The following is a 23,056-nucleotide window of genomic DNA, read 5'->3' as shown; positions in this document are numbered from 1 at the left end:
AATTATGTTTGACAATGATACCGTTATTTGTTCATCACAGTGCTCCATGCCTCATATCCAATAATCTTGAAAAAATAAATGCATACCACTGATACTCAGTAACAATACCCTGATCATCATTAAATCAAAAGGTAGTATGTAAACAAAGTATACACGGTTTTGTGGTGTAATTAAAGGTTTTATCAGCTAATTAGAATGACTTGAAATAGCTTTTTCTAAACAAATATTGCTTATTCACCCAAAGAAACAGTGATCAGAGAAAAGGATTAAAACAACAAAAGCGTATGTGGTCTCATCTAAACTTTATCCTATCTTTATCCTATCTTTATCCTAACTTTATCCTATCCTTAAGTTTAGGAAGGGTATGCTAACTCAGACAACCCCACCTCTGGGCTGGGAGAGAAAGATTGCCGCTGCCGCCGCCGCCGCCACCGCCCCCCGTATTCTCTTCTCTGCCTCTCTCTCTCTCTCTCGGCAACTCACCCCGTTCCTTTCGATCGCTAGAATCTGATCTTAGTAAAACAGCTATGTAAGTTTTAGCAGGCACCTGGGAAATCCTCTTCCCAATTAATGGTTCAGCTATCGTTCCCTTACTTCCTTAAAGTTACAGATATCTCCTTCATTGTCCATAACCACATATTAAACAGGAAAAAAATAAGTGTTTCAGAGAGTTTTTAAAAGTTTGCTTTGTACTCATTTTCATATTCTTCTACCTTTAAAGCCAGAATACCTCAATATCATCAGTCTAACCAAAGGGGACTTCGAGGGCAATGAAAATGCTACCTAACATCTTAAATAGATTTCTATATAGAATCATGTCAGGATTTTAAGATCAATCTCAGGACTTTCTACAGCTAGAAGTAAATGCTGGAATATTCCACTGTAAAGATTGGATCACTTTGCCAAAAAACTACATCTCCCATTTCTAAGCTTGGATCACAAAACAGAAAACCTTAATACCACCATTGGTGCAAGACTAAAGATTGTCTGCCTATTTCCTTAGTCCAGTATATGAAGAAGGTGAAATTGCACTCTCAGTAGGTTGCTTTTAAAAATAAAGTAATGACAATGGCTTGAAGGAGAGTTATTCAAATGATTGATTCCATACACTGCACTAGTAAAATGCCTCTATCATATTCTGAAAAGCTCACTCAGACATGAGAGGATGCTTCAGTTTCTATGCCTTTTCAAATTCTTGGTTTTTCTGCTGAGACTCAAGAAAAGTGCCCATTATGAAGCCAGCTTTCCAACCAGGATTTAGATAAAAACAACCAACTTATTTCCTAAAGATCTTATCTGAGCTTATCTGCTACCTGAAAAGTTCTCTCTACCTATCCCCGCTCCCCAAACACAAAATGCAGCTCTGATCGTGCAAGCAGCTCTGTATGGGCAGACTTCCTCTCCTCAGAGCAGTGGGGAACCTGGAAGGTAGAGTGTGACTCAAAGTCTGTTCTGCTTCAGGAGGAATACACCACCGCACTCTGGCACCACCACTCTAACCTTGTGGCAGGTTCAGGGCAAAGAAAAGACTGAGCCCTCAGCAAATACATTATTTTAAAAATAAATAAATAAATAAATAAATGCAAAATTAATTGACACTATTTCAAACAACGGTTTTTCTGCTATTTGATCTGCTCTAGAGGTAAAACCTCCTTCTAAAAATATATATTAAATGAAAAGTTGATTGACAATGTGAGATTAAACTACAGAACACAATGAAAAGGACACAACTGTTAGATTCATGAGAAGTGGAGGAATCTCTCCATCCCGTCACTCAGTTTTAGGGTGTTTATTCCCACTTCTGCTCTTGGATTTCCCAAGCAGCAGGAAATGTAGCTGACCAATCTGATTATTCAAATTCAGCTTCTGACCCAGTTCCCTGAAATTAGAACAGGTTCAAGTTTTGTTCCATTTCTAGTTTGCACAGGGCTTGGAAAATGTACATGTAAAATATAAATGACTATCAGGTTTAAAAATCTCATAGTCATACTTACACACACACGCACACACACGCTATTAGGCCTGATCCTGTGAAGAGTTACACACATGCTTAACTTTATCTAAGTGGTTCACAGGACACTAAGTTAGGCACATGCTCATGTCTACACAGGGTTGGGGCATTGTGCTCTTTACCTTTAGAGGCACCTTTAGTAAGGGAACACATATGAGTCACTATGACAAATAGTGCTGTTTAGCTTGTCTCTTCAAGCTGTGAAGTGGCATAAATTCTATCTTCATATCTGAACCAAGCACTTTCATGCACCACAGAATCAACAAGATAAGACAAGATAAGAACCCACCTCTGATCAGAGGAACCAACTTTTAGTTATTCCTGGGTGTGCTCCACCCCGTTCTACCCGGGGCCTCGCCCCACTCCACCCTTTCCCCCAAGGCCCCACCCTCACCTCTTCCTATCCCTGCCCCACCCCCTCCCTGAGGCCCCTGCCCACTCATTGCTCTCCACCCTCTCCCAAGCTACTCCCCAAGCCACCAAACAGCTGCTCAGTGGCACCACCGATAAGCACTATTTTTTTTCCATGGGTGCTCCAACCCCAGAGCACCCACGGTGTCAGCGCCTATGCCTCTGATTACTATATTTGTCAAATCTTTTATAGCCATACAAGAATAAATCATGATAGTACAACCTAATTTCCTTCTTGGACAGGGTTACTGGCCTATTGGATACAGAGGAAGCAGTAGATGTGAAATATCTGATTTTACCAAGGCTTTTGACACAGTCCCATTGACATTCTCATAAGCAAACTAGGGACCAGTGATTCTCAAAGTGTGGGGCACACCCCACTCCGGAAGTGCAGAGGAACATTTGGAAGGGCATGCGGTGGGGCAGGGAGGAAGGGCCATGCTTCCAGCTGTGCTCCACCCCCAGTCTTGCTCCGCCTCTAGGCCTAACTCCTCCCCCATCCCTGCCTCCAATCCAAACTCCACTGCTGAAGAAGCCTTAGCTGTGCAGTAATGGGGGGGAGGAGGGAACGTGACAGATTCTGTTACTGGGGGTAGGGGGGCACGACTGGGAAAGTTTGAGCACCTCTGGTCTAGATGGAATTACTATAAAGTGGGTGCACAACAGGTTGAAAAACCATACTCATAGTAATCATCAAAGGTATGCTGTCAAATTAGGAGGATGTATCTAGTCAAATCCTGCAAGGGTGTGTCCTGTGTCTGGTGCTATTCAACATTTTCATTAATGACTTAGAAAATGGAGTGAAAAGTATGCTTATAAATTTTTGCAGATGACAGTGTCACAAGTGGTCTGAAGTGCCCAGGAGCATGAGTACCAACCTCAGGGCAGACTGTTAAGAAGCAGGGCACAAACCCACAACTGGCTATGAATTCTGTACTTAGATTTAATCAACCAAGTATAAGTGTAAACTCAGGCACTATAACAACCTAACCATGGAGTCAGAGACAGTCTCCTTGGGTATTCTGGTCTATCTTGCCCCTAGGCAAGCTTCCCTTGGTGAGAGATGGACCCTTACACAAAAAAATCACAACAATATTCAGGTTACTCCCAATCCCAAAGGACCAGTCACTTACCCCAGATCAACTGCACTTTACACCAAAGACTCTGAAGAAGAGGGGAAACCAGGCAAGGAGTGTGAGCATGCAGAGTCCATCTCAAAGAACTCCAATTACAAGTGAGTAACCTTCATTTCTTCTTGAAGTGGCTTCTGCATTCCCATGCATGGGATAGTTTAGTAAGTAGTAACTGTATTCAGGAAGAAGGGACATGAACTGCTAATTAAAAAGGGGTGGAAGAACTACCTTGCCAAACCTAGCATCCAATGTGGATGCTAAATCCAGGGAATGATGTTTGGTAAAGGTGTAAATGGAACTCCAAAATCCCTTCTGGGGGGGCGACCAATGCTAACTTACAGGCCTCCTGCATGCATAATCTAGTCCATCTTGATGACTTTTCAAAATAATAGCCAAGCCCATTTTCCTACATGAATAAGGGGTGGATAGACTCGGGGACTTCCTAAACTCTAGTTCTATCTATATGATAGGTTAGAGCCCATTCTGCATCTGGGATGTATAATCTAGTGTCATCTGGATGATTACGCAGTCTTGGAAAAGATAAGTAAATTGACTGACTGGTTAATGTGAAATTTAGTAACCACTGTGACACTGCACCCCATATTCTTCACAGTGATATTATTATAGGATTGACATATCTTGCATAAAATACATCATAGCTAAGTCATGTGAGACGTCATTGGAAAGGGGTTACGATCTGCTGAATAAGATTATCCTATCTGTATGTATATATCATTTTTGTGTCCAAAGTTATAAATATTGACTACGTATCTATTTCACATATGGTTATTCCTGGGCAATGCCCACTAGGCAAAAGGCTCTCAGTCTAGATGGCTGGCTGGAAAGGGCCCATTCAAGTTAAATGAGCCATTAGAGGGAACAACAGGCCTTAGGAGAAGCTTATCTCCGACCTGGGGAGCCTTCCTGAGGACGCTACAGACCGCCTTCGAGTAATGGCTGCTGTAACACTACAAGGACATGACAGGGATGTCAGTATTTTTACACTGATTGGCATGAGAACCAAGCTTTGAAACAGAAGGTTCCCGCCCTATACAAAAGTTGTATAAGACAGGGCAGTGACATCGTCTTGGTTCTTCACTGACTTCCCCACCCAAGAAGACTCCTGGAAACACCTGAGGAACAAACACTGAACTGGGGGAAGTGCTGGACCCAGGTTAAAGGGATTTTTAGCCTGTAAATGGAACACTTGGGGCTTACAGCTTGGAATCAAGTGCATCTTGCGCCTTAAAAGTCTGGAGCCTGCATGTATCATCATTTTGGATATGAATAGCAAATTCTCACCCTATGTAGTATATTAAGCTGAATTTGCATTTTTGTTTATTTGCTAGATAATCTGTTTTGATCTCTTTGCTATCCTTTATAATTACTTTAAATCTATCTTTTGTAGTTAAAACTTGTTTTTGCTTTATCTAAAACCAATGTGTGGGAGTCATAACTCGGGGCAGAAAGCTGTTGTATATTCCTCTCCACACTGCGGGAGGGGGCGAATTTCATGAGCTTAGGCTATAGAGTTCCCTGTGCAGCGCAAGACAGTATAATTTTGGGTTTACACTCCAGATGGGGTGCGTGCCTTAGTAGCTGGAAAGTACCCTCACTGGAGCCTTCCCATGCCATAGCTGATCAGAGCGACTACATGTAACTGCAGCTGGGTGTGTCCCTACATGTATGTGTACTGTTGAAAGTGCCGGCTAGAGCCTGGAGAGAGCTTGGCAGCTTGTCACAGCAGTAGAGTGTAAAAGGGAGCCGAGCTGGTGGGTCAGTTTCAGCTGGCACCCCAGGGGGAACCTGTCACAACCACCTTAGACTTTTGGGTGAGGGCACAACAGAATGATTTACAGATATATGAGAAGTGTAAACTCTTAGGACATCAAGAAACCAGAAGATGTAAGACGCAGCAAATATTCTAATTTGGATTGAATTAGAGCCACAAGTGATGGCCCTTAGCTCAAGGTCACTGATCTGATGACTTCAAGGGATCCAATGACTTCAAACTGTTGTTTAGATGTAATCCCATCTACACTAGATGCATCTGATTTGATCATCATTGAAGATGTGGGAAGATGGAAGGACACATTAGAGAGTGCAGTACATCCTTTGGAATGACTAATTTCTGAAACTGCCTCTCCTCTTAGGAGTTCCAGGATGAGCTGCTCTGAGAAGCAATCATTTATGGTGTCTAGAAAGTTACTCTCTGCATTGTGTCATGCAATGAAATATATCCAGTCAATATAGGGATGGTTGAAATCCCCTTTATTATTGGATTTTCTGTTTTTGTAACCTTTCTAAACCCCTTGAGTATTTCACAGTCACCATACTGGTCTCGTGGTTGGCAGTATATTCCTATTACTATACTCTTATTATTCAAACATGGATTTTCTACCCATAGCTATGGTTCAGTTTGAGTCATTTAAGTTAACTATATTTGACTCTGATGTCTTTCACATATAGTGCCACTCCCACACCAGTGCAACCTACTTATCATTCCTGTAAATTTTGTACACTGCTATTACCAAGCTCTACTGTTTATCATCATTCCACCAAGGTTCTGTGATGCCTATCAATATCCTCATTTAATGCCAAGCACTCAGGTTCACCCACCTTACTCTTTAGACTTCTAGCATTTGTATACAAACACTTATAAAATTTGTCAACATTTAGTTGTCTGCCTTCACGAGATGTAATTAAATGACACACTTTTTAATTTGACTGTTTCTCTTCGATTCCTACCTGTACTTTATCAACTTCTATTCGCTCCTCTTTACTAAAATATAGACTATCCTCTTTAATAAATCCTTCACTAAAGGATTTCTCTGTCCAAAAGCACAGATCTTTACCTCCTCAGTTAAAAAATACAACTGTTATCTACAGAAATAACAAGCTTTTATCCTCTGTGTGGACCAACCACTAGAAGGCGATATGAAACAATGTTAAAAAAATGCATTAATTGCAGAATTTTTCAATCTTTTTTCTTGACACTTTCCATATTCTTACTGTTCACAGAAAAACACATTGTAAATTTGCAGAAAGCTATAGCATACTGTGACAAAGCTCTTCCTCTGCCTTGGTGGGTCCTGCACTTATTGGCGGATTTTCTCGCCTCAGAGGTTCACAACAGCCCTCAGTCTGACCACTTTCGTGGCTCAAATCTGATGTTCACTCAATTAGCCTCATCACTGGCCAGCATGGGGAAAGGAAGAACAACCCCCAGTCTCTGCTGATCCACCCAGTGCATCGGGGAACAGGCCACTGGTGGAACTCACAGTCCAGTTCAACTCCTCCGGTATCAAGTAGGGAGTTGGAGAGACGGGGGGAATCCGGGCCAGCCCTCTACTCCGGGTTCCAGCCCAGGGCCCTGCGGATTGCAGCTGTCTACAGTGGCTCCTGTAACAGCTGTGTGACAGCTACAACTCCCTGGGCTACTTCCCCATGGCCTCCTCCCAACACCTTCTTTATTCTCACCACAGGACCTCCCTCCTGATGTCTGATAATGCTTGTACTTCTCAGTCTTCCAGTAGTACACCTTCTCACTCTCAGCTTCTTGCGCCTCTTGCTCCCAGCTCCTCGCACGCACCACAAACTGAAGTGAGCTCCTTTTTAAACCCAGGTGCCCTGATTAGCCTGCCTTAATTGATTCTAGCAGCTTCTTGATTGGCTGCAGGTGTTCTAATCAGCCTGTCTGCCTTAATTGTTTCCAGAAAGTTCCTGATTGTTCTGGTTACCTTCCCTGTTACCTTACCAGGGAAAAGGGACCTACTTAACCTGGGGCTAATATATCTGCCTTCTGTCACTCTCCTGTAGCCATCTGTCGCAATACTTAAATTAATATAGCCATAGATTTTATGGCCAGAAGGGACTTTTATGCTCAGATATTGTGACCTCCTGTATAACACCGGCCAAAAACTCACCAAGAATTTCTGCACCAAGGTGCCTATAGCTTGTTACGCTGTAGGAGAGCAGTACATTTACATAGCAACCATGAATATTTTGTAGTCCAGGATTTGTTTTATTATACACACGTTTATCTGTTCCTCCCAGACACAACACAAAATTATCTGGCAAAGTAACAACTGGTTTAAGTCTAATACACATGTAAAACTGTTAAGTGATTAAAAAAATTAATCGTGATTAATTGCACTGTTATACGATAATGAATACCATTTATTTAAATATTGTTGGATGTTTTCTAAATTTTCAAATATATTGATTTCAATTACAACACAACACAAAGTGTACAGTGCTCACTTTATGTTTATTTTTATTACAAGTCCACACAGACCTACTTCTTGTTCAACCAATCACTAAGACAAACAAGTTTGTTTACATTTGCAGGAGATAATGCTGCCCTCTTTTTGTTTACAATGTCACCTGAAAGTGAGAAGAGGTGTTCACATGACACCCTTGTAGTCAGGGTCACAAGATATTTATGTGCCAAATGCATTAAAGATTCATATGTCCCTTCATGTTTCAACTATCATTCCAAAGGACATTCATCTATGCTAATGAGGGGTTCTCCTCGATAATGATTCAAAGCAGCGCAGACCGATGCATGTTTACTTTCATCATCTGAGTCAAATATCACCAGCAGAAGGTTGATTTTCTTTTTTGGTGGTTCAGGTTCTCTAATTGCCACATCAGCGTGTTGCTCTTAAGACTTCTAAAAGCATGCTTCACACCTAGTCCCTCTGATTTTGAAAGGCACTTCAGATTCTTAAATCTTGGGTCAAGTGATGTAGCTATCTCACATTGGTACCTTCTTTGTGTTTTGTCAAATCTGCAGTGAAAGTGTTCTTAAAATGAACAACATGTGCTGGGTCATCAGCAGAGACTGCTATAACATGAAATATATGGCAGAATGCAGGTAAAGCAGAGCAGGAGAATATCTCCCCCAAGGAGTTCAGGCACATTTTTTAATGAGCATCATCAGCATGGAAGCATGTCCTCTGGAATGGTGGCTGAAGCATGAAGGGTCATACGATTTTTAGCATATCTGGTGCATAAATACCTTGCAATGCTGGTTACAAAAGTCCCATGTGAATGCCTGTTCTCACTTTCAGGTGACATTGTAAATAAGAAACTGGCAGCATTATCTCCTGTAAATGTAAACAAACTTGTTTGTCTTAGTGATTAGTTGAACAAGAAGTAGGACTGAGTGGACTTGTAGGCTCTGAAGTTTTACACTGTTTTGGTTTTGAGTGTAGTTACGTAACCAAAAAAAATCTACAAGAGGAGATTATTCACCCTGTGCAGTAACTGACATTCGAGATGAGTATCCCTGTGGGTGCTTCACTTCAGGTCAAGGTGCATCCCAGCACCTTCCATCGGAGATTTCTACAGCAGTATCCTTACGGGCCGCGCATGCGCTGTGCTTGCCTCACGAGCAGTCAGTGTTTGAACAACACGTGCATGTCCCGGGCTCCTCAGTTCCTTCTCTGCAACGAAGTGTGTTCCAGATTCCGAACTAGAGGGGAGAAGGGCAGGCTGGGGAGCACCCACAGGGACACTCATCTCGAAGAACATCAGTTACTGCACAGGGTGAGTAACCTCCTCTTCGAGAGAGAGAGATGTCCCTGGGAGTGCTCCACTTCAGGTGACTGAAAAGCAGTATCCCTTAAGGTGGTTGGGACTTTGGCTCAGGTAAGATGGCTGTTGACAAGACAGTTCTACCCATCTTGGTGTTGGTGAACATATATTCACCATCCTCCTCCTCCTCCTCCTCTTCATTTGAGAGCCTTGAAGCAGTAGCAGAGTACTGCAAATAGGGTGCTGAAGATCTCGGTGATAGATTGGTGCCGAGTAGTGGAGACTCAGGGGCATAGGACACCTTTAAGTCCCCTGGATGTAAAAACTGAGGCGGTGCAGTAGGACCAGGTGCCAAATGGTAAGGTAACTGAAATGGGGCTGGTGCCGCTGTAGATGGTGGAGACAGAGTCTGTGGGGGCATCTGCTGATGCGCCAAAAGTTGTCCCGGGGGGTGCAAGTTGTGTCACAGGAGTAGGTGTCCCGGACGTGGGTACTGTCAGGGAGGCAGGAGACATCAGGAGGCTCGGTGCCAGGAGCGTTGGCTGCGGCGGGTGAGAAAGCAGCACCACAAGATCAAAGAGTGGTGCCGCGGCAGCCGCTTATGTGCTCAGCGCTGTGACAGCTCTCAGCACCGTATTGCCAAAGGAGAGCTGTAAGAGGCGGGCAGCAGAAAGCCCTGAGCCTCGGCAACGGGCAGTTGAGCAACTGACTCACGGTTGGTGCCTGAGATGCCTGCCAAGTCAAAGGTGCAGAGTCGCGGAGTGGCGGGTACCAGTGAGACTGAAGCCAGTTTAGACTTTTTCCCTGAGGAGCGGTCCCTGAGGGTGGAGGAAGCTGGCTGTTTTTTTGCTTTGCTCTTGTCCCTTGAGGGTTTTACACAGCTTTGCTGGCCAGAGTCAGATGCGAATCTGAGGGAATTTTCTAACAGGAGCAGTTTGAGTCTTAGCTCCCTATCCTTGCAGGTCCGCACTTTGAGCTTAGTACAGTGGACTTATTTTGGGGTACATGAGACTCCCCCAAACAGCGTACACACTGCAAATGACTATCCGAGATGGGGATGGCATCACGACAGGAGGCACATCTCTTAAAACCTGGGGAGCCAGGCATGTCTGTAGCCGCAGAGGTTGTTTTTTTTTTAAAAAAAGTCTAATAACGAAGGTATTTTACCTAAATAGTAACTCTAATAACTAAACTATCTAAATAAACTGAGAAACAAAACTAACTAGCTAAATCTCAGAGGACTGCTGAACTCCGTCTCTAGCCGGAGACGGTAGAGAAGGAACTGAGGAGCCCAGGCCGTGCATGTGCTATTCAAACACTGACAGCTCATGAGGCAGGCACAGTGTGCGCGCAGCCCATAGGAGTACTGCTGAAATCTCCGATCGAAGGCGCTGGGACGCACCCTGACCTGAAGTGGAGCACCCACAGGGACATCTCTCAAAGAAGAATTGTAAGTTGCACTTTCACAATAAAAAGATTGCATTACAGTATTGTATGAGGTGAACTGAAAGATACTATTTTTTTAATCATTTTTACAGTACAAATATTTGTAATAAAAATATAAAGTGAGCACTGTCCACTTTGTATTCTGAGTTGTAACTGAAATCAATATATTTGAAAATGTAGAAAAACATCCAAAAATATTTAATAAATTTCAATTGGTGTTCTATGGTTTAACAGTGCGATTAAATCTGCAGTTAAATAGCGATTACTTTTTTAAATTGTGATTAATTTTGAATCACAGAAGCAGAGAAATATTGAATTGTGGTTTCTGCCATCAGCAATTCATTCTGTTGCTTATCACAACATTTGACATTAATTGGCACCCTCACAGGCAGTTTCAGCAGACAAGCCAAGGATTTATTGTTACTGGCCAGGACCACGTTCAATCATTTTAGCAAAAAACTGAAGGAAAATTTTCCAAATGTATTAAATTGTGCAACAGGTGCACATGGAAAGTTTAGAAGATATATAATTTTGTATCTCCACTCTGACCCCCATACTAGCTCCCATCTATTTTCCCCGCTTATTCACCTACTAGTTACCTTCCCCATCCCCCATTAAAAAAATCTCCCAGTTTAACTGTAACCAACTTGTGTGATGTATCAGCTAGTTCTCACAAACACAAGAATTTTCATTAAGTATCATGTTTCCCTTATAGACTTGCGGGCAATAGTTAAATCCTCAGGAAACTTTGATGAGAAGTAGTCACTATGTACATTGTCTGGTGATGTACAGGGCACTGGTCTGGTAGTTAGGAAATCAAGTTAGGTGCCTGACTCTGCCACCAACTTGATCTATGACTTGGGCAGTTTTCCCACCTGTAAAATGTGATACTGCTACTTACCCTACAGTGAAAATGTTCTGAGTTCCAAGCCTGAAAAATGCCATACAAATCCTAATTATATGGACATTTTTTTCCAAATAAAATATAGTTTTTTCCCCTAAAAGCAATCAACAAGATCAGTTTAGTTCCTAATGTGGGATAAATCAGTTATAAAACTGTGATCCAAAACATTTCACACAGGAAAGAGCAGTTCAACCACATCAAGAAAACAAAACCAATTTGGCTTTCTAGAGAAACATAATGCAGCCACAAATATAGGAACTGCCATTCAATATCAAACTATTTAGCACAGGGGTGGGCAAACTTTTTGGCCTGAGGGCCACATCGGGGAATAGAAATTGTACGGTGGGCCAGGCTTGCTCACAAAATTGGGGTTGGGGTGCGGGAAGGGGTGTGAGTTCTGGGGTGGGGCTGGGGATGAGGAGTTTGGGGTGTAGAAGGGTGCTCTGGACTGGGACCAAGGGGTTCAGAGGGGAATCACGGCTGGGGCAGAGGTGTGGAAAGGGGTGCAGGTTTCGGCTGGGGGTGCGAGCTCTAGGGTGGGGATGAGAGGTTTGGGGTACAGGAAGGTGTTCTGTGCTGGGATCAAGGGGTTTGGAGAGCGGGAGGGGGATCAGGGCTGGGGCAGGGGCTTGGGGCATAGGGAGAGGCTCAGGGGTGTAGGCTCTGAGCGGTGCTTAACTCAAGCGGCTCCTGGAAGCAGCGGCATGTCCCTTCTCCGGCTCCTAGGAGTGGAGCAGCATGCAACACTCTGAGTGGAGCCAGAGCTGCGTGGTGCGGCTCCCGACCAGGGCCCCGGCTGGCATGCTGGAGCGGGGCCGAGTCACGTGGTGTAGCCCCCGACCTGGCGACCCGGCTGGAGCAGGGCCAAGCTGTGTGGTGGAGTTCCTGACCTGACTCCCCAGCAGGAGCTCGCAGGCCAGCTTAAAACAGCCCCTAGTTGGCCCACCCATGATCTAGCAGGGTGTCCTGTCTCATATGGTGACCAGTATCAGATGTTTCAGAGTAAGGTGCAAGAAAAATGCACTATAGGGTGGGTAGAAAGCTGGCTAGATTGTCGGGCTCAACGGGTAGTGATCAATGGCTCCATGTCTAGTTGGCAGCCGGTGTCAAGTGGAGTGCCCCAGGGGTCGGTCCTGGGGCCGGTTTTGTTCAATATCTTCATAAATGATCTGGAGGATGGTGTGGATTGCACTCTCAGCAAATTTGCGGACGATACTAAACTGGGAGGAGTGGTAGATACGCTGGAGGGGAGGGATAGGATACAGAAGGACCTAGACAAATTGGAGGATTGGGCCAAAAGAAATCTGAGGAGGTTCAATAAGGATAAGTGCAGGGTCCTGCACTTAGGACGGAAGAATCCAATGCACCGCTACAGACTAGGGACCGAATGGCTAGGCAGCAGTTCTGCGGAAAAGGACCTAGGGGTGACAGTGGACGAGAAGCTGGATATGAGTCAGCAGTGTGCCCTTGTTGCCAAGAAGGCCAATGGCATTTTGGGATGTATAAGTAGGGGCATAGCGAGCAGATCGAGGGACGTGATCGTCCCCCTCTATTCGACATTGGTGAGGCCTCATCTGGAGTACTGTGTCCAGTTTTGGGCCCCACACTACAAGAAGGATGTGGATAAATTGGAGAGAGTCCAGCGAAGGGCAACAAAAATGATTAGGGGTCTAGAACACATGACTTATGAGGAGAGGCTGAGGGAGCTGGGATTGTTTAGCCTGCAGAAGAGAAGAATGAGGGGGGATTTGATAGCTGCTTTCAACTACCTGAAAGGGGGTTCCAAAGAGGATGGCTCTAGACTGTTCTCAACGGTAGCAGATGACAGAACGAGGAGTAATGGCCTCAAGTTGCAGTGGGGGAGGTTTAGATTGGATATTAGGAAAAACTTTTTCACTAAGAGGGTGGTGAAACACTGGAATGCGTTGCCTAGGGAGGTGGTGGAATCTCCTTCCTTGGAAGTTTTTAAGGTCAGGCTTGACAAAGCCCTGGCTGGGATGATTTAACTGGGAATTGGTCCTGCTTCGAGCAGGGGGTTGGACTAGATGACCTTCAGGGGTCCCTTCCAACCCTGATATTCTATGATTCTATGATTCTATGAAAGCTGGCAGCAGAATAATTTGGCAACAAGGAAAGTTTCTTCCTAGTTCCTACTAATCAGAGGTTGCTCTGAAGCATGAGCGCTCATGTTGCTTCCAAACATAAATATCTGCTGAGATATGCCACACCAAGCTGTGAGAGCAAGAGTGATGCTGTACATGTACATGTTTACATACTGATTTATTACAGCAAATGCTGGGTTGACTTATTACTAACAGTGTAACAGGACCAATCTTTCCATTTGCCTGTATACTTTTGTGTATGCCTGTTTACATCATTTAGATGTATAACTTCAAGTACATTCTTTCTGTAACCATCTCTTTTCATCACAAAAATGGCTGTAAAAGGGAAGAAAAATAAAGAACTATGGGCCTGATTTTCAGGGATGCCAAAAATCCATTATTCCAGTTGAAATCAACACTAGATCGCCATGCATTGACTGAGGTGTTTTAGAAACTGGAGATCCACTTGGTTTCTCCAGATTCTCACTCACACCACAATGCAGAAGGGAATGAGGTGCAAGTTAATACAGCCAATTATAGAAAAATCTACATTGCAGTGTTCCCCCTTGGGAGGCTGCCATCCAGGTGGTGTCTGGCAGGTGGGTAAGCCCTTGGTAGGTGCTTCATGAAGATGTCATGAGGTTCCACAAATAAAAGAATCCATGGCTTCTTGCACAGAAGGGTTTGGGAACTATGTAAAGTTGCCCCCAAGTTAAACAATTCAAAGGCAACTGTGAGGTGAAACTCATGGTGCTTCCTCTTCCGTCTAGGGTTTATTCGCATGTAGAGAAGGATGGGGCATATAGTTTTTTGAGCCGAAAGGCCTATACAATATAACATACTATGATGATAAGCAGTTATTTTGTCATTCTGTCTGAATGGTTCTGCTTCCTTGGCAATATTATGTTTGTTTTGGATCAGCTTTCCTTGATTCCTATCACTTTTAAAGCATAATCTATATTTGCACCAATGGTAAAAAAAAAATAGAGAGTTTTAAGAAAACTCCTTTCAAGGCTGAGCTTTATTTCACCACCATTGCAAAGCCTTCATTTACCAGACACGGTGAAAACATATGGCATTAAATTAATGTATCTAGTCTCTCCCATAGAATTGTATTTAACTAAATCCAGACAACACTGGTTTAAAATATACACTAAGCAGTCATTCTCTTAATACTGAATGTATAAATAAAATATTTAAAACTAAAATCTTTTGAACAAATTTCAGCAGAGCAATCAAAAAACAATTTTGATTCTCTCAAAAAAAGTACATGAATTTTACATAGTACCAGTACCAGTGTAAGTACAAGTTACAAGAGGCTGCAAATATGCTGTATTTGTCTAAAAGGGTAGTGTGAACACCTAAAAAAACAAAAACCAAAAAAAAAAAAAAAAAATAACCATGCTTTTCATCTCACCTGCCTTGTCACTATATCAACCATTGATGCAAGTCATATTTATTTCTACATCACTGATGTCATATATAGTACAATTAAATGAAACTGAAAAGGTCAAAAGACATCAGAATAGGTAAGCCATAAGATGATAATGTCAAGGTGACTCATTTTCTCCCTTGATTCAAAATCATTATGTACTCTTGGCACCACACAGACTGTTAATTATCTTTTAAAAACAAAAACCTCTTCTCTTATTTGGATATTTTCTAAACAGCTCTGACATTTAGAAGAGTCACAATAGTACTTTCAGTAACATTGTTTATACTACCAGAAAATTACAAGAAGCCCAATACCACTATTTTTTAACCTCTGATCTTTTAATCATATGGAGACTCTTTTGTTTTTATAGATTCATAGATTCCAGGGCCAGATGGGATCATCTAGTCTAACCATCTGTATAACCCACTCTATTGAACTTCCTCAAAATGATCCCTAGAGCACAGCTTTTAGAAAAACATCCAGTCTGGATTTAAAAATTGCCATTGATGGAAAATCCAACACAACCTTTGATTAATTGTTCCAATGGTTAATTACCCTCATTGTTGACAATTTATACTTTATTTCCAGCCTTAATTTGTCTAGCTTCAACTTCCAGCCATTGGATCATGCTGTACCTTTCTCAGCTAGATTGAAGAGGCCATTTTCAAATATTTGCTCCCCACATAGGTTCTTATAGAGTGTGGTCAAGTCACCCCTTAACCTTCTCTTTGTTATACTAAACAGACTGAACTCCTTGAGGCTCATGGCTCTTCTCTGAGCTTTCTCCAATTTATCAACATCTTCCTTGAATTATAGACACCTGAACTGGACAGTGGTCACACCAGCAGTGGTCACACCAGTGCCAAATATGGAGATAAAATAACCTTTGTACTGCTACTCAAGATCCCCCTGTTTACACACCCAGGAATTACATTAGCCCTTTTGGCCACAGCATCACTCTTGGGTTCATCTGATTATCCATCATGAACCCAAATCTTTTTTAGTCACAGCTTCCCAGGTTAGAGTCCTGTAAGTATGGCCTATGTTCTCTGTTCCTAGATATATACATTTACACGTAGCTATATTAAAACACATAATGTTTGCTTGCGTCCAACTTAACAAGTGATCCAGATCAAACTTTATCAGTGATGATTTTATGTTTTCTTCCGGGTCATTGATAAAAGTGTTAATTAGCATAGACTCAAGAACTAGACACATACCCACTCAATGATTCCCCATTGTGATGGAGCGTCTACCCCACACAGGACTGAAAAGGTTAAGGTGGCCAGATAGGCCTGTTAACACCAAAGCTGCACATGGAAGGAGTGCTGGGAGCAGGGAATTGATTACAAACAGGTTCAGGTATGCAGGAATAGGTGGGGCCTATAAAACCAGGAAGCTGGCAATAGAAAAGGGCTACTGCTGGGAAAGGACAGTCACTCCCTGGGAAGAGGGAGAGGATTTGGAGCTGGTACACTCAGAGCCAGGAGGGAAATCAGGAGCGATAGGAAGCAGTCCAGAGAAGGATCAGTGTGGAGTAGGAGAGGAAAGCCCAAGTCTGCTGGGTTGAGGGTCCTTGGACTGGAACCTGGAGAAGAGGATGGGCCTGGTGAACACTTGCTCCCACGTGAAATCCTAAATAAGTCAATGGGGTTCCACCCAGGCTCCATGTCTACTCTACAAATCCAACTGCGGAATCAAGGTACAAGCTCTTCCATTCCCTGTTCTAGTTCAGGAGGCACAAAAGTTTGTATTCTAACCTTCTGCTTTCAGTTTTTCAAAACTTTCACCTTTAGGATTGAAACACTCTTGAGAAATCTGAGCAAAACCAGTTCACTCATTTCTAAGTATGAAAAGGGGGAAAATTCACTTTGCCCATTAGAAATAAAATCTTACAATTGTCTAAGGATCAATTCTGCAACTTTGCGTGTTGTAGAGAAAAATGATTTTGATTTGACTAAACTATGAGCCTCTTAAAACTGCATTATTTCCATGTTCTGTTGAGTTTTTTGCTCAGTTCATGAAATGTGCCGCTAAGTAAGATCATGCTGCACATGTAGTTTATAAACCAGGCACGTAAAAAGCTTTAGAGAACAATTGTTAGGAAGCTCCTGGTACAGAAAAACATCATATATCTAGTACAAAAAGACTTTAAACCATCATATTTTCACTGTCTGGGCTCTTTATAGGCCAAATTGTTCTCTGTTGCACAGGTGTAAATCGGGAGTCAGTCCGCTGAACTAATACACCTAAATAGCTGATCACAGAGTTCTACCCTATATGTATTTCTTTTCTAAAAGGGAAGGCCAGGCATACAGCAAGCAGTGTTGAGAGTTGCTGCAAACTCAGAAGGGTGACACCAAACTCTGATACACCTTAGATGCTGCAAAGGGCCACCACCAAAGACTGGGACAGAATCCCTAGTCAGGGCTTTGCAAGGAAAGGAGTGCTCCACAGAGCAGAAGTTAGGGAGCTAGGAGTCCTGAGCAAAAGTCTGCAGCTATCTGACAACTAGTAATAACAAAGGAAGTGGTGCAAAGAAAAATGGAGAAGCAGCTAAAATACTGGGGCAGGATGTAATGGGCAGCAGGAGACAAGTGTCAGCAAAAGGGAAGGGGAGAGCAGCTAAAACAAACTGGAAGAAAAGAACGTGTCTGCCAAAGTGAGAGGGGGTATATATACAAATCACATTCATTATGTCAGGCAAGGAAGAGGTTAACTGCCCTGCTGCCCTCATTTCCAATCCCTCAGAGGAGCTGCTCAGCCAGCTGACTAGAAAGAGAATTCCTGACTGAGCTCTCCTAAAAGCAGGTACATAGATAAGAAGAGGAAGTACTTCAAGGGATATCTCAAGGAAGAAGGAAAGGTTTTTCCATTTTTTCCTATTCCAGTTAAAATGGGAGCTTCCTGACTCATGAAAAACCTGTACCCCATCCCCATCTCATCCTCCATGTTTGGATAAATGCTTTATAAAAGTCTTTCCAGTGTTTATTCTGGGTGAAATCCCAGTCAGCCAGTGAAGACCATGGCAAAACCTCTATTGATTTCAATGGGGTCAGAATTTTATTCTCTAAAGTTACCTTTTTACAAATTTAATCCTAATTATCCTCCTGCTTATGCCACCCTAAAAAAATTTCTCCCTCCTTGTTTTTGTAGGTTCATTATGATATATTAGGGCAATTGAAGAATGATAAAATCTACAACGTGTACATATGCATGAGGATGCAGAAGTGATTTTAAGATGTGTTGTATTTGTGATGCAGGACGTAATGAGTTGATATGTTATTAAATACAACCTAATCACAATGCATATGCACAACCTTCACTTTAGCATGTCCTAACTGCTGACAGCTTAACCAGATAGTCTAACATTCTCTGAACACCGCTTTCTGCATGGAAAATGTTACATAAAGGGAACAGCTCATCTGGCAGGAAACAATTGTGAAACTACCACCTGCTGACAAGGAGCCAATGACACTTTCATAAATAGCTTGAGCTAGGGCAAGTTTGACATAGATCACTGGTTCTGAAAGCTTTTTTTCTTTTCCTCCACGGACCACTTGAATATTGCTGAGGGTCTCAGCAGACCACTTAATGATCTTTCCAAATGTTGTTTGTACCGTTAATGAACTATTGTAATGCGCTTTGGTTAAAAGTGCAATATACACAAAAAACTTAATGAAGGGGTTTTGTTCTACAAATAAAAGCACAACTCATATTTTCATATCAGTAGTTTTACCTTTCTAATGCGATAGATGTGCCCTCTCTCCCCAACGCCGCAGGAAAGGAGGGGAATCTCTCCCAAGCTGGGGCTGGGAAGGAGGGGGGTCTCTCCCCCGCCACAGCAGCCACAGAGCTGAGGCTGGAGAGGAGAAGGGCCTTCTCCCCCCGCAGCCCTGGAGCTGGGGAAAGTCTACTCTTTTTCTGGCCACCGCAGCCTGCACATCTCAAATTCTCCCCACCCCATCTTCTCAGCCTACTGCCCCTTCCCACCTACCCCTTATTCCCTCACCTCAGCTTACCTTACATTCCCCCACCACACCTTACTTTACCTTCTCCAGAATTAGCGGAGCCGCGCGCCACTAGGTGGATAGCCCTTCGTTCTTTTGTGTGCAGCCGCCCAGGTGCACACGTTAGAGGGAACTATCCGTGGACCACCTGAATTGAGCTCACGGACCACAGCTTAAGAACCTCTGACATAGATGAAGCAGTTGCAGCAAATTACAAACATATTTATCAATGTGACAGAAAATTCAACTACAGCTGCTGTCTCCTACAACAATAGCTGTCAGCCAGTACATTTGGAAACCTGTCTCCATTCATTAAATAGAAATGATGGTCAAGAGCAACACATTAGGACCCTACCACTTATATACTTAAAAAAAAACAAACATTTTTACTTTTCAGCTCCTTCCTTAGGATTAGTTTAGAGTCCCTGGTTAAAACAAATGACATTTTATAGGGGCCTTATCCTTTATAGAAGATAAAGATTTTGATATAGCAGCATTTTACAAAAGGGTTTTTGAGATTTCCTCTAAGTGATGTGCAGTCTGGAACCTATGCTTGTTGATAAGCAAAGGGCTTAGTTGGGTACCGAGCTGCGGCTGCAGCAGCAGCATTTCCAGGTTGCAACAGATGTCCAGGCTGCACACAGGCAAGAAAGTGTGTTCTTTTATTTAAGATGCATCCATCATAAATTCTCCATATCTGTCATCTTGAGGTTTGGCTACTGCACTGTGCTCTACATAGGGGTATGACTTTAAACCACCTGCCAATTGCACCTAGTGCAGAATGCAGACGACCATTTTTTATGAGGTGTTTAATGCAGGGAGTTCATTACACCTCTGTTCCATGGATACCACTTGCTCCTGACAGAACCCCAGGTGAAGTTTAAGGAATTGGTGTTGACCTAAATCATTTGGGTCCCAGTTTTCTAAGGCTTGTCCCTATTCTTGTATGTTACCAGGACCGTTGAACATGTGAAGTGTGCGAGTTAGTTTGTCCCTCCTTGTACAAATTGGAAGAGGATGGTGGCAAGGCATTCTCAGCAAGGTGTCCTTCACTTTGGAATTTGCTTCATCCCTTGGTTCATCACAGTATGGATCCGGTGACCACCAGGGCATAATGCAAACCCCACATGTTCTCCCAAGATTTTTTGGGGATGGCTAACTGTGGCAAGATATAAGACCCTTAGTTTTGCTCTAATTTTCTATGGGCAAAAACCTCATTTGGGCATCCACTTTTAATATTGCAATAAAAGCTCTTTCACATAAAATCTATATTGTGTCCAGAGTCTGAAATAAATACAGTTAACACATTTGTATGCAAAACACAGGGAAGATATCCATTTTGGTTGGTTATTTGAGGAAATATTTTACAGTATTCTTCGAAACAAAACAAGCAAGTCCCTAAGCAGTGTATTAGATGCATGCCCTGTTTCTTGCATTATGCTTCACCCTAGAGACCATCTTATTTCTCAAAACACTTCAAGAAACATCCTATTAAATTCAGTGCTTTTCTGCACAACACCAGATCCAAAATTGTTACTATTCAACAGATGGGAATTGATGAAGTAGCTTTGATGATAAAGATTGTATTTCACTGTGATCGTTAGATGTTAAACTTTTGTTTTTTAATCATTCTTCTACTAAAAAGAGAAACAGCAATATAACAAACAGAGTTGCTGTTAAAACTGCAGCAGGTCAGGGTTAATAAGAGGAATGGCATTTGTTTCTTTTTAATAAGAAGTCTCTTCTATGGCACACATATGGGCAATGATTTTTTTCCCCTTGATGTCTTCTTTATCTAATTGTGCTCTTTTTCAAAGTGAATTTCAGTACCGGTGCAAAGTAACAGATTAGCAGCACTGCATGAAGTCAGAGAACTTACAAACCACAGCATTCTGCCAGTGTGCTTCAAACTTGACCAAGATAGATCATTTCTAAGGGAGGCTGAGGAGTGTCAAATCTTTGGGTTCCAGAAATCAGGCTGCTCTAAATACAACTAGTTGCAAAGATGTGCCCCCTTTCCCCCCCCACAAAAAAAAAATCTGTCCTACAGCCAGGGATTGCTGGGAGTGCAGAAGTATTCTGTCCATGTCCCCTTCCTCCTGTCAAGTCCTTAATGTGTCTTCTGATCCAAGCCATGGCATAAGTCTAGGTACAATAGTTCGCACTTCCTGAGGATGCTCCTACAACAATGAAGCAGCTTTGCACAGCCAGAGTGGCTAAAGCAGCTTTAACAGATCTAGCCCAACAATTCTCTCTCTCTTTCTCTTTAATAGCTAAATTATTAGCCAGATGAGCTGAAGAAGCTGTTGCCTCTTCATGGAGATTTCAGCATATTATTTTCCACCAGAACTACGTTCCACAAGCAAATATCTTCCAGCTTTCCACGTTAAGAAAAATCTCCAAATCCTCCTTCTGCCTCTCCTTGCTCAGATAAGAGTGTGTTCCTCGAATGTAGTATGAGCTCTCCACTCCATTTGGACACAACTGAACATTACAGGTCCTCACACACTTTGTATTTGATACTGACAATCAAAGCAGAGACAAAACCTACTAGATCATCCATTACCACACAGATACTATTTTGAATGTAGCTACAAAAGAAAACTCAAAAATTTTAATAAGGCTCTAGTGTCATCTAGGGCTAAGACAGAAACTTCTTCTTTCATGGAAAATCTACAACGCAGCCTCATAATGTCTATTTGTGAACCATAACAACAAACTGGACAGAGGGGCCTTAATGGATGCCTCATTTGGCAGCAGAGAATAATGATGCTCTCCACCTAAAACATCCAGACACATTCTGTATTCATTCACTAACTGGGTTCATTTTTTGGTGTGACCATTGTCACAAGAGGGGCTATCCACCAACATATGCCAGAACACCAGGCTGGAGAGAGAAGGCAGGAGGGACTTGCCTAGCCTGAATCACTGATCCAGACCTCAGACTCTCAGAAGGGGTGAGATCAGACTGGGAAGGTGAGGGGCTGTGGGGAGGAAAGGTACGTCTCAGGACTGTTAGTTATTTTGCAAAGATTGCTCTATAACTCTCTCGTGTTTCTTAAGAGTAAAAGTGACTGTGGTTAAGAAATGCCTCTGCTAATCCTGTATTCCTTACCTGCCAGGTTGTCCCTGAAGGGATTAATCAAAAACCTCAGTACACCCACAGCAGGAACTAGGGACTCGGGAGGGCTCAGGCACTGGTTTCAGAGTCTAAGGCAGCTGAGCTATGGAACCCCACATTCCAAGGAAGGATGGCAGAAAATAGGTCTGCCCCTGGGGGCATGACCCTGGGAGGAACAGCAACATAGCACTGCCCAGATCCAGTTGGGTTTGCAGCACATGGGATCCAGCAATTGAGTTCACTCTCAGCAAATTGGTGTCTGTCCATAGAGGGGATGGGGCCATGTTATGACAACAAGCACCCTCACCAACTCATTTCCTCTTTAATCTTACAGCTTCTCTCTTTGAGTACACCCACTGCAGCCTGATGGCACCACCACACATTGGGAGTGGACTCTCTATCACCCTTGACAGAGACTAAGAGGGGTTATAAATTCCAAAATCTCTTTACCCTTTGGCACCTCTCCTTAGAGGTTCTGGGGTCCTTTTCTCCTGGGGGACATCTGTGTGAAATTACCCACATAGCGGTAATCTTAACAAAAACAAGACTAAAACAGAAGGAAAATGGAATTAAAACTAATGAAACCTGCATGTATAACATCTCGGGATTTATACATCTCATAAGATAAGCTGAAAAGGCCTTCTCAGTTTATCTACAGAGCAAAAGGAAAGTAAAATGAACAGTTTACATCCCTTACAAACAATCCTCCCTGACCACTCTGATCAGACTGACAGAGTTGCTTGCTATCTAAATACCAACAACCCCCCATTTCTCCCCACTCCCCATAGACACTTATTAATTCCTATCTCCAGTTTTCTGATGTCAACAAGACATAAGAAATGGTCCACTGAGAAAGAGAAACCCCCTAACAATATTAAGGAATGGCTGCCTTTCGAAGGCTTATTGACTCTACCTCAGACACCACCTTTCACAGAACACCTT

General features: G+C 42.9%; 1 protein-coding gene across 3 annotated transcripts in view; it reads right to left on the bottom strand.

Annotated features, from left to right (window-relative positions):
* Positions 1–23,056, bottom strand: part of BCKDHB (branched chain keto acid dehydrogenase E1 subunit beta) — a 297,162-nt gene that overhangs the window by 203,294 nt on the left and 70,812 nt on the right. The window lies entirely within an intron of this gene.

The sequence above is a fragment of the Eretmochelys imbricata genome, chromosome 3, assembly GCF_965152235.1.
Source record: "Eretmochelys imbricata isolate rEreImb1 chromosome 3, rEreImb1.hap1, whole genome shotgun sequence".
Taxonomy (NCBI): domain Eukaryota; kingdom Metazoa; phylum Chordata; order Testudines; family Cheloniidae; genus Eretmochelys; species Eretmochelys imbricata.
This window is presented reverse-complemented; position numbering and strand designations above follow the sequence as displayed.